Genomic DNA, 12874 nt, shown 5'->3' with positions numbered 1-12874 from the left:
AGGACTCACCTCAAACGACGGCGTGTGCTGATAACGGGATGCAGCAGCTCCAGCCTGCTATTCCTTGTATTTTCTAAGTTTATTTGCAGTTGACAGGTTTTACAAAGAATCACATTGGAGTTTGGAAGCTTCAGGGGTCCGCCAAATTGCCACTCCGTCGACCTCCCGTCAGTCAGTACAATATAAAGGGACACATTTTTACGTAGGGGGAACTGAAGAAAGAGCGTCTTCTGCCGAAGCTCTGGCGTTCAAGTAAATTGCTTCGTCTGGCTATGCAGCGACTCGCGCACCAACGCGCCCGAGCCTCTGTACACACTGAAATGACATTAACGTTTACTCCCAGCCCATTGGCTTAAACAAGCAACCCCCCCAATCTCCCCAATCCTCGAGAGAGTGACAAGCCGGGTAGATGGGAAAACCTGGAGGCCGGGCCACAAGCAGCCACGGGAAGGGGAGGTACCAGGAAAAAAAAAAGTGGACGGCGACCCAAAGACTTGCAGGCGCTTTCTGTTGTCATTGAAGAACACTTTCAAATAATCGGAATGTCTGGAGCCATTTCAAAAAGAAAATACGACATCTGTCTGTTGCGGAGTAATTAAAAGAAGCATTTGACGTCTCGGGGAGTACAGTGGTGCAGTTATTAGGGTTTTTGCCTCACGTTTGCAGTTTGAAAGGCCGGGTCTCTATATGGATACTGCATGTTCTGTTTGTAAGGGTGCTGCCGGTCCCCACACCCACCCCAAACACTTAGGTTAAACAGGATTAAACAGTAGCAGAAGATATAAACTATAAGATGTAAGTTATGGGTTCAAGTCGTGCCACTGGCACTGTATGACATGCCTGTGAACCAGTTGAAAAAAAAAAGCATTTAAAAACGTAACCAATTCTTTCTTAAATGCCTTGTATAAAGGTAGCAGCCAAATAATAATAGCTCAAGTAACCTTGCAACCTTTTAAATTGTTAACCTTGTTTGATAATGTTACCACAATTAAAATCTTTCTTTCTTTCTTTCTTTCTTTCTTTCTTTCTTTCTTTCTTTCTTTCTTTCTTTCTTTCTTTCTTCAGGAATCTTTTATATCACTGAAATTCCATCCATGGTCATAAAACAAATGCATAAAAGAACCCAGTACCTAGCAGGGCACACAGAATTTGATTCAGCAAATGGATAGATGAATCTTTAATATTTGTGGTATTAATTGGTGAGTTTCCACTTTTTATTTATGTATGAATATTATAGTACTGCCTATTTTGAGGAGGCAAACTTGGTGCAAATTGTAAGATGCCATATATGCTGCATATATACAGTATGGTGTAGTATACTGTAATAATTTTAAAAATAAACTAGTTTTTATGGGCCCTTAAGGTGGAATTAACCGTGCATGTTGTTGCTCACAGTGTTGCAACACTTGGGCACCACCTAAATGGCCAGCTATAATGCCTCTTTTCGTAACTGGCATTTTCTTATTGAGAATTTCAACCCACAGACCAAAGTATGCTATTGCGCTGGTTGATGAATGTGAAATATCTCTAAAGGATGGCATCCGATCCTGTGTCCACCTCTGTTGCCTGTTTCTGCCTTGTGACTATTGCTGCCAAAATATGCTTCAACTTTCCATGGCACTGACAAGATATAAGCAAGTCTAGCACAATGCACATGTGGATTATTTTTTAATTAGAGCAAATTATATATTTCTTTTATGCATTTAATCATATTTGAGTTGTCCAAAGGGAAATCAGATAAGCACTTACAGTATAGAACAAGTGATGCAGTTTCCTTTTAGATTATAAACAAACAGACTTACTATAGATCTCTGTTTCTATTTTGTATTAAAATAGTTTATTAAAACAAAAAATTCTGAACAAGAGGAAGCAATTTTTACATGGTTACTTTAGTGCTGAATTACCACATAGACAGGCACAATTTGGGGCATTAGTAAAGTTAGGGTACAAAATTAGAAAACATTTTTTTTTTTTCAAATAATTTCATATTTCATACATATACGGCTTTGGGATGTGGAGCAAAACCAAAATACCTAGAGTAAAACTCCTGTATACAGAGGGAATCTGTGCAAATGTCACCCAGGCATGTGTGGGATTTCCAGTTAAGTCTACTGAATCTGAGACAGCAGTGTTAATTGGTGACTTTAATTTGGCTCCATATGAATGAGACTACATGTGTATTTTGTTGTGTCTCATGATGGACTGCCATCCTGTTTAGGGCTGAGTCCTGCCTTGCATTGAATGTTGCTAGGATAGACTTCATCCTTGCATAACCCTTAAATGAATTTGGAAATGGGTGATTTTTAGAATATTCCTAAGGTTTCTAAAAGGTGTTGGCCTCTTTCTGGAGAGGATGTGTATTTTTCAAATATTAACAATTTCTATCAGCTCCACAAATCTGTTTTTTAAGAAGCCCTCAGAAAACAACACATTGCAAATGTAGTCTTGACTCACTGCATAAAAGCATACCCTCTCTCTCTCTCTCTCTCTCTCTCTGTGTGTGTGTGTATATATATATATATATATATATATATATATATATATATATATATATATATATATATATATATATATTGTCATTGTAGATTAATATGTCCATGTTTTTGCAATCATACAATTTAGCAAGAAGTATTTTAAATTTCAGCTTAACTTTCAGGTTTTTAATATTGTAAATTACATATGAGAGGTCACTACATTTTTTTCAGTGCTTGGAGCCCCTAAAGGATTTCATCCAGCAAAAATAAGCCAATTGTTGAAGTGGCTCAGTTTCCCAACCAGTTGCTTCTTAAATGAAGGCTGAGTACAGCCTAAGTTGACATGCATCCTAGTTTCTGGTATGACTGAGTATCATCATAGTTTCACTTAGCTCTACCTTTACTATTGTGCCAGAAATGTTTCCATATAAGAAATGATAAACTCTGTATTGCACTTTTTTGTGCAAAGCCCCTTTGTGAAAAATATTAGTGAGGATTATTTAAATAAATGTGTAGTTTTAACATAGTAAATGTAATATATTCTCCTTGCAAATTAGAATGATCCTTTTTTATACAGTAGACCCAAATATATTTTATACAGTAATAATATATATTACTGTATATAATATGTATGTATGTATAATATATATATACAGTATATATATTGTCACGCACACGTGCATGGGGAGCAGTTTAAGGACCCAACATGCACTGCAACAAGTCGTGCCAGGGGACAACGGCTGTGTTCTCTCTTCTTATTTCCACAGAAAGAATGGGCATTCAGTGACTTAAAAATGGCCCTCACAATGGCACCAGTTTTCAGAACACCTTATTTTTCACTTCCTTTTCTCCTCCAGACCGACGCTTCAGACACAGGTCTTGCTGCCGTGCTGAGCCAAAGTGTCGATGGTGTCGAACACCCCATCATGTACCTGAGCTGGATGCTGTTGGACCGGGAGTCAAGGTATGCAGCTGTGGAATGGGAAGCCTTGGCCATCAAGTGGGCGGTAACTCACCTGCGGTACTACCTGCTGGGCCAAGAGTTCACCCTGGTGACGGACCATGCCGCCCTCCAGTGGATGGCCCTTCACAGGGACTCGAACCCTTGGTTTACCAGGTAGTTTTTGGACCTGCAGCCGTATAAATTCACCATCACTTTTTGCCTAGGTAACTTTCAGGCCAATGCCGATGCACTCTCCCGGGTTCGCACTCTCCCGGGTTCACGACCTCTCGGTTCGGGCCACCTGACCCAATGGGTCTAGGCTGAAGGGAGGGTCATGTCACGCACGCGTACATGGGGAGCAGTTTAAGGATCTGACACACACCGCGACAAGGTGTGCCAGGGGACAACGGCAGTGTACTCATCTCTCTCTTCTTATTTCCCCAGAAAGGACGAGGCTCCGTCGCCGTAATACCGTCCGGACGATCCAAAGAGCCGCAGTACTTCCGGGCTCCTTTCTTCCCTCTTGTCCCCATGTGATGACGTTAGCTACCCATCCAGCACCACGATTTTCCCAGCATCCCACCATTTAATTTCCGGTCCGTCCCATAAATTGTCCGTCTACTCTTCCTTCTATGTCTTTGAGTTATTTGGAACTACTGACCAGTGATTTTGTTACAGTATACGGGGCTAACAACCCCAAACCTTAATGCGACAGTGTTTGTTTTATTACAATATATATATATATATATATATATATATATATATATATATATATATATATATATATATATATATATATATATATAGTGGGGAACAGCCCGGACACAGACAGGTAGACATCGTTTTATCACCCAACACACGTTTATTTACAATAATATTTACAAATAAACAGCACACACCCCAGTGTCACAGCACCAAGCACCCCAAAGTCCTGGTTTCTCCAAATGCCTCTCTATCTTCTGACCGCCCCCACTCCTCTCTCCCGAGCTCCGTCTTCTTCCACCCGACTCCAGCCATCGAACGGAGGGAGGCAGCCCCTTTTATACACACCCGGACGTGCTCCAGATGCCTCCCGATTAGCTTCCGCTGGCACTCCCCAGTGTGGCGGAAGTACTGGGAGCACTCCGAGTGTCCCTGGTTTTCTTCCCCCCAGCACTTCCGGGTGTGGCGGAAGTGCTGAGGGCCAGGGCTCCTCAGGCATTGGGGTGCCCCCTGGCGGTAACCACGGACCCCTGTAGGGTTGAGCTTCTAAGCTCTGTTCCCATGGTCCCCAAAGCCACCAGGGTGGTCACTCCCTCGTGGTTTGGAGGAGGCGTAAGCCCTCCTCCGGTCCTCCTGGGCGTCCCGGCCACTTTCCATATTGTGCGTTAAACTTTTTTTTTAATTACAAAAAAGTGTATAACATAATACAGCAAATATCTTATATAACAGCTGGAATTAGCAATTCCTCAAGAAATCTGGAACTGGAACACAAGAGGACTTCCTCTAGCCAACTAAGTATAAGCCAATAACACAGACAGTCAGTAATCAAATGAGTTGCTTAGGAGCAACAGCAGAAAGGAAGAATACCAAAAACTCTGGAATCATCCAATACTTACCACTCTAATGCCTAAAGTCAAATTAACTGTCATCCAGTGATTAGAACTTGATTAATCTCATTCTTAGTAGCACCATGATTGGGTTTTAATTTTTCTCAGATTCTATGGTAAAAATGTGCTTTACAAGAATGTAACCATCTTAACAACTTAAAACAAGCCCAGCAAACTATATATGCTGGCAACGTTTTGGAGACTGAAATATTTGTAGAATATTTATATATTGAACTAGACTCCATGATGCAACACATTATACTGCTCCACCAAGTTGTATACATATTACATAGTGAAAGGGAAAAAAACAACAACAAAAAACCACACACCACTTCCAGGAGTATTTACACCCAATTTGGAAAGAAACTGGAAATGTTATCAGCTTGTGGTAAGAGGTAGTGGCCAAAGTACAGAACTTTAAAGCTCAAGGTTGCCAGTTTAATTCCAATTTCTGATTCCCTGAGGAACCCTGACCAAGAAGATATCTAACCTCTAACCTGCCTTTTCTACATTTGTATATATATTATATATATATATATATATATAGCTGCTTTAATTATATATATAATTTTTTTTTCTTTTTTTAATCACATACAAATATATTAATAACATTCAAAAATCAGAGGCTATTATGTAGAGGTGAACTTTCAATGTAATGATTTTCTTAAGATGAGATAGCTATTCTTGAATACTTAACAAACAGTTACCACTAATTTGTGAATGTTGTACCCACATTAGCAACAGGTCTCCAAGGAGAACAACCTCTGGCATATTAGAACAATTTCAGTAAGGGTAAATGGCAAGCCAGATCTGTACATTTGGAATAATGATTTCATCTGGAGGTTTTATAATTCAAGCCTGTTTATGTACCTTCACTACTTCCTAAAAATCAGTCAGCAGCAGCTAAAGAGTTTAGCATGAATTATATACAGCCACTGTTTTCAAATGGTGCACTGCAGTACACTGTGATTACTATAGTATAATTCTTCACTATGCAATTGTATATGACATTTTGCATGAGGTGGGTTGCTGTTGTTATTTTGTTGTTAAGATCATGGTCCCTATTAAATGCACTGAAACTTTGGAAAAAAATAAAAAGATCAATCAGTATATATTTTTCCTCATCTGATTATCTTGGTTAAGGTTATGTGAATGCTAAGGAATCTGTCAGTCAATCAACATACAGTATTCATATTCACAGGATGCTTTAAAATGAAAACAAGATAATAATATGGTATCAAATATACAAATTTAAACGTAAAATAAATACAAAAACAAATGCAAAAATTGCTGCAATACTAGTTACCAGAAGGATCTTGAAAGTGTATTTGACCAGTTTTAAACAGCATAACATGTTTGAAGCCATACTGATTTAAACAGATTCTGCATAACTTCAAAGAAGAGTACGACAAAATAATGATAGCCAAAGTAACAGAGCTAGAGAAGCTAATCAATTTTAGGTTGATATTCCAAATTTAATAAATACTAATAAAGTTAGTATTGCATAAAGAATGGTTATAAGAGAACTCATAAATTATGAACACAGCAAATACAAATGAGAGGAATTATAATGTATTGTGCATAACACTATTTTTGCAAAAAATTATTTAATATATATAAAAGTCCACAAATGTAAATATTTAAAACCATAACCTTAACTGTATGAAATATTGTATAAAAGGCAAAGTCATGACAGGATGTCATATCTGTTATATTAAAGAAGTACTGTAGTTGTTGAACTGCTGAAAATTTGTTGTTTGCATATCCTCTATGTTCTCTTGGATCAAAGTAAAAGACATTGTGGGTATAATGGGCACAAGAGAGGAACCAGCCTTAGGGTGAGCATCAGTCCATGTTTGACTTTAACTACATAGATGATTCTACAATTATTTTCAGTAGTTACATTTTAAAAGTGCAACCAAGTGGTAAGCTAAAGGGCATGTTTTCTCTTATTTATTTTCCTTATCAGTTCACCCCATTTATGTTTTGTGAATAACCTTATAAATTCAGTTGATCTAGAACTGGCCAGTCAAGGATAAAAGAAAATCTATAAATAAATCTAGGCTTTGAGCCATTAAACCATTGACCTATGGACATTTTTCATCAAACCTAGGGAAATTGTTTGGCTGTTTTAAAACTTGTTTTGTACATTATGCTTGTTATAAGAATTATATGTAAAAATGTACATTTCTTTATTTTCTGTATTTTTTTTAAGCAGACCACTGTGTGGTTAACATAACACCCACACACCCACATATACAAAAGGTAAACTCATCAGACCATTCCACCTTAATAAAATAATAAAACATAAAATAATAAATTAAAGTGACGGTGCATTCATCTGGTTGTTGTGTCTGTCATTCCGACAGATGCCACATCACAAACGTTAACACTGTTTTTTGAATATCATGCCAAACATTTGGATTACTACAAATGTTTGTTATGCGCCAACTGTTCGAATGATAGATGCAATGGACTTTACTACTACATATATTACAGAATACATTACAATAGATGGTGCACTGCAAACATTAATGTTGAGGTCTGCATTGATTACATAGATTTCAACTTAGATGGGTAGCACCGCTCGTATAATCATAAAACCAAAAGAAAGAAAACAAAACATGCAAGCTAGATAATTCTTGATCAGTCTGTTTAAAATGAAAGTAAAATTTTAACCTTCATAACACCACAGAACACACAGTTTTGAGCCTGCTCTGTTTTTTATGCACAGCTGATATATTGTGTGATACTCAATTCTATTTCCCAACCTAAACTAAAGCTATTCAAAAACAGAAGAATTTTCAAATTCAAATTGAATGCAATAAATTTTTATTTTAAAAGAAATAGGGAATGAAATATAGTATTAAAAATGTAAGTTATACATGTATTGCGTTGCTTTTTTTCTCAGAATGTAGTTTGAAGGGAGCTTCTTTCTTTCTTTCTTTCTTTCTTTCTTTCTTTCTTTCTTTCTTTCTTTCTTTCTTTCTTTCTTTCTTTCTTTCTTTATTGTGTTACATGCTAGAATGACATTCTTCTCTGGTTTTATATTCTATTTTTTCATTTTTCATTCCACTTTATTTATTTATTTTTAAACTTTTCAAACTATGCTTTGTTTCCAATAAATCATCCCACTGATGTGGTGGTTTCTTCCCTTAAAATGCATTGGAAATATTGTCATACACAGTCCTGATTCTTGGGTAATATGGGAATAGTCCTTCAGCTGTTCACTTCAGATGGTGCCTCAGTAGTTAAGTTTTGCCAGATATACACCTTTTAATTAGGGATCTCTGTCCAGTTTTTTTTTCTGACAGGTTTTTTTTGGTTTGGTTTCTTGCCCTTTTATGTATATGTAATGTACTTTTTAATTATGAGTTTGATTATTTCTGTTTTTTGTTTATCCTTGCTTCAATGTGAGCATAGTTTAATGCACCCAATGTGAATTTCATTTGGTTTTTGAAAGACTTTAGATTTTGTTGTTTTCTAAATATATGATATTATGTGATGTATTTCTTCATTGTTTCTGTTTCCCTGTCATAGATGAAATGGTTAATAGGGCACAAAACACATGGATCACATTTAAGTTATGAAACGTTTATGGCAGTCAGGGAAAGAAACAAAATACGACCTTCACAAAATATGGCCGTTGGAAAAAATGTGTGCTGTTTGATTTTCTCCTATATATTATGCGTTTGTGGTTTGGAATTTAAATTCATTGTTAGTTTGTGCTAGGATTAAGTTATGTAAGATGGTTTTGAGTACTCAGCTACACAGCAACTTTTACATGTTAAAACAACATTTTAAGTGTATATATGAATCCTGTTTTTCCAAAATTACAGTTTTAAGGGTACATTGAGCTATAATAGTTTATTTCATATTAGCAATTTTGATTTGCATAATCTATTTTTAGTACTCTTGTCACTTTAATAAATCAGCTAGAATCTGTTAAGTTCAGGAGCTTTGCACTTTACCGTTTTAACTATTCAAGTAGTACTTGCATTTTGTCTATTGAATAAATGCTTAGCCAGGATAATTTTTACTTTATATAAATTTAGCAACTTTGCTTGCTCTATTTATAATTTAAAATTAAACACGCATCTGTCATTGTATTTTTAAATCTCTTTTAATTCATTGCAGAGTTGCAGTGTAGCATAGGAGCAAAATCTGGGCAAGTCTTACTACACTGCACTGAATTTTTATTTATTTATTTATTTTTCATCTCTCAATTTTTTACATTTGCTTATTTCATTACAGTGTTGTAGAGAGGAGGAACTTATCCTGCCAGCATTGTATACAAGGTAGCAACCAACTATGTATTGAATACAATTTCATTACTGGGTACGTAAAATTTTAGTTTTTAAATTATATTTTTTGTAAAACTGCATACTTTTATTTTTGTGGTGGACCTCATATGTTTAATTTTAAACAAGGTGATTAATTTATTTCAAAAATTAAAACATGTACCTCAAAAAAATGTACCTCAGAAATCTAATTATTGCTTCTTAAGCAACAGTCAATTTTTACTTTTAGGAAACAAAACAACCACCTTCCTAATGAAGACATTACAAAATGTTAATGTAAAACTATAAGCAAAAAATAATTCGTAAATATTTTTCCAGAATTTCTTGTCATATTATTTGCAACCAATGTAATCATATTCACACAAAACTATAGCAGTTTTTGAACTATATAATGTGTCTTCTTGGTTATTTTAAGCACAATATGAGAGGTTTTCTTTTCTAGCACATTTCTCAATACTGCAGTTGGGTCATGAAGCTTCCTCTCTGATGACACTGACACTGTCTGCTCAGCAGATGCTAAGGATCTAAAAAATAAAAGAAAAATTGCTTTTGGCACCAGGTTCTTTGAATAAAACCCACAAATTTGTGCTTCCTTATCCACAGCATGGGTACATGACCCCTTTTTGAAAAGAAGCATTCACTCCTAATAGAATGATCTGTATATAGAATCACAGATGAAATCCTAGTTGTACATGTTGAGCTGTCTTTTACTTCAGCTGTGTTATTCTACCATCTAATCCATCCTTGCTGGGATGCATGCTGTCCTTGCCTATTGTTTTGTTCCATTACTTTGTGGGCTGTGCCTTGATCAGCTTAATACCAAGTTCACTTTTTTCAGCTCTTGTGAGACCCCATAGTTTCTTTCTTTCTTTCTTTCTTTCTTTCTTTCTTTCTTTCTTTCTTTCTTTCTTTCTTTCTTTCTTTCTTTCTTGTAGCTATTTTAATCCCACTGCTCATAAAACTAGGCAGTACCACATGCTTTTTACACATACAAGGTATAGACAATTAATAAATAAAAATGAGAAACATCCTGTCTTTTTAAAGTTGTAAAGTATAATAACATGAAGATGTTTAAATTATTATTATACAACATATTCACATAGTCATAATATGAGTAAATATGCATACATTAATACAGTCGCAATAAATCAATTTCTTCATACAATTCCTTACTGAAATTATACAAAGGCACCTACATAATAGGAACATCATCTGTGTTATGATGCTTATTGACATTTCCTTGGTAGACAATTCTGGGGAATCATTAACTTGGTTTTGTAGTAATGTTATCTTTATTTATTATTTATGTTGCTATTTCCCTACAAAGAAATGGGGTCACATTCACAACTGGAGCATGACTTGTACTGTATGTCTTGCTTTCAGGATTTGTTCCACTTTCATTTGAAATTCATTAGCAAATTATAAATCTGTAAGAAAAGGACAAAAACTGTTTTTCTTTGCTTCCAACAGAGAAAAGGTGGTTTCTCATCACACAGTTACCTCCATATTACTTGTCATATTCTTTGGCAGGAGGTGAGGTAGCATTATCACTTGTGCTCTGCTTGATATTTGTAGTTCTGACAGACATTAGTGAAACATTTTTTACAGTATGGAATTTACACAACTGGAAGAAAATCTCTTCTTAAGTACTCACTAGCCCATGCTTTCTAAAATTTCCAAAAAGACAGCACTAAACAAAGGCACACAGTGAAGAGAACAACTGTTTGTTCCTGCTGCAAACCAGGAGGAACAAGGTATCCATTGACCTCCTTATAACCTTCACCCTTACAACACACTCATTTGGGTACACACACCAGATATAAAACGCAGAGAAGGATACTTCACAGTAAATATTAAACTCTTAACTAAAATTGCTTGACAACAATTTATATTGAAGGGTGTCCATTTGTCTTTTACATGTTATTCAAAGCACCACACCCCTTTTTAATTCCTTTGGTCTATGATTCGTCTGTGGTCTTCCTGGCAAATTAGAGAGTAATACTTCCTTTTTTTTGGTATGCTGTCAGATGTGAGTAAAAACTTAATTCTGAAAAGATACTGTAACTGATATATTAACTAATTTCTCAACTTTACCATTTTTTAAAATTGCAGAATAGCTTAGTTTTGATATTTTTGTTTATTTGCCTTTCATTTTGTCTGTTTTGTCTATTATGTTCCAATCTTGCATAAACTTTTCGGACTTGGTTTATGTACTGATTAATTAATTATGCCATGATTGTTAATTTTTAAAATATATTAGCTTTACTTGTTATTAATTTGTATAAATCGTGGTGTATTGAGTTGTTTATGCCAAAGAAGCAACATGGTAGCAACTGATAATTTTGATTTAAGTTAATGACTTCAAAAAGCGAAAAGGGAGCTGTTTTAGACTAAAAGTTTGGTTCCTATAATTGTTTATTATTTCTGTTATGTAGTTCATTCATCAGAGTAGGTTATCAACATAATCAAAGATTCCTATAGATTTAAACAGGGACTGAATTAATTTATTAACACTGCCATTACTAGCAGTCAGCTGCAATGTTTTTTTAAAGTTACAAATTCACATCAGCAACTCCTAATCTACAAATCACAGCCTCATATAAGATAAATAATATAGAAAGTATTTTATAGTTTCTGCAGATAGCTTCTAAATATTTTATGTGGTTTTCTTATTAAGGTTTGCCATCTGAGATCAATACTTTTTTTAGAGTAGAATCAGAAAATATCAACACTGCTAAGGAGCCATATAAAGTTTAAACATCCCATTAAGTTAAAACATCCCATAACAGAAGGCAACATTGTCTGCAAAGCAGAAACCAAAACACCAGTAACTGGCAGAACATATATACAGTAAACTCACTCACTCATAATAGGGCTCTGTATGGTTTGAATTGTGTTGTGGGAGGAATTCTGATTAGCTCTAGATAAGCCAAATCCATACAAAGGAGCAAGACCCTGAACCCAATTCCTTACCACCACAGGGGGCAGCTATCCTAACCACTACACCACTGTATCTCTCTGACTTTAAAAAGTGTATTGTCTTGCCTATGGTTTTTATCTTTACTATCAAAAAATTACTGCTGTTGTGAGATGTTTAAATTAAAAAATAACATACTCTATGCTGTATATGTGACAATAACTTTGAACTTGAACTTTAACATGCATTAAAATTATGTTAATAGATTATACCAGGAACACATTAACTAAGCACTACTCTCTCAATTAAAGTAATGATTAGTTTCAGATTTATTTTGGACAATTGGATACATATTTATAAGAGTACTTTGATAATCCGGATGCCCAAGTCCTGAATGGCTGTCAGTCTTTTTGTAGTTTATATATCAGTAAATTGTTCCATCATATTTTCCTTCTAAATCCATCAGACTTGTGTTAGTTGATCTCCAACTCGAGACCATTAGTGAAAATGAGTGTTTTTGTGACTGTACCTTGCCATGGAGTCACAGCCCATCTAGATCTTGTTCCCGCCTTGCAATCTATTCTGGGATAACGCAGGTTTAGAAAATGTATGAATGAATTAATGGATTCTCTCAGATATGTCACATAACA

At 35.4% G+C, this 12874-nt stretch overlaps 1 protein-coding gene across 2 annotated transcripts in view; it reads right to left on the bottom strand.

The window, feature by feature from the left end:
• prickle1a (prickle homolog 1a) overlaps positions 1–347 on the bottom strand; it is a 61159-nt gene extending 60812 nt beyond the window's left edge. For both annotated transcript variants that reach the window (XM_028810793.2, XM_051919671.1), the window contains exon 1: positions 10–347. The gene's annotated coding sequence lies outside the window, so the exon portion shown is untranslated. The remainder of the gene's footprint in view (positions 1–9) is intronic.
• Positions 348–12874: the final 12527 nt, after the last annotated feature.

The sequence above is a fragment of the Erpetoichthys calabaricus genome, chromosome 1 (assembly GCF_900747795.2).
Source record: "Erpetoichthys calabaricus chromosome 1, fErpCal1.3, whole genome shotgun sequence".
NCBI classification, from domain to species: Eukaryota; Metazoa; Chordata; class Cladistia; order Polypteriformes; family Polypteridae; genus Erpetoichthys; species Erpetoichthys calabaricus.
Note: the sequence above shows the minus strand (reverse complement) of the source record. Positions and strands in the feature narration are given on the sequence as shown.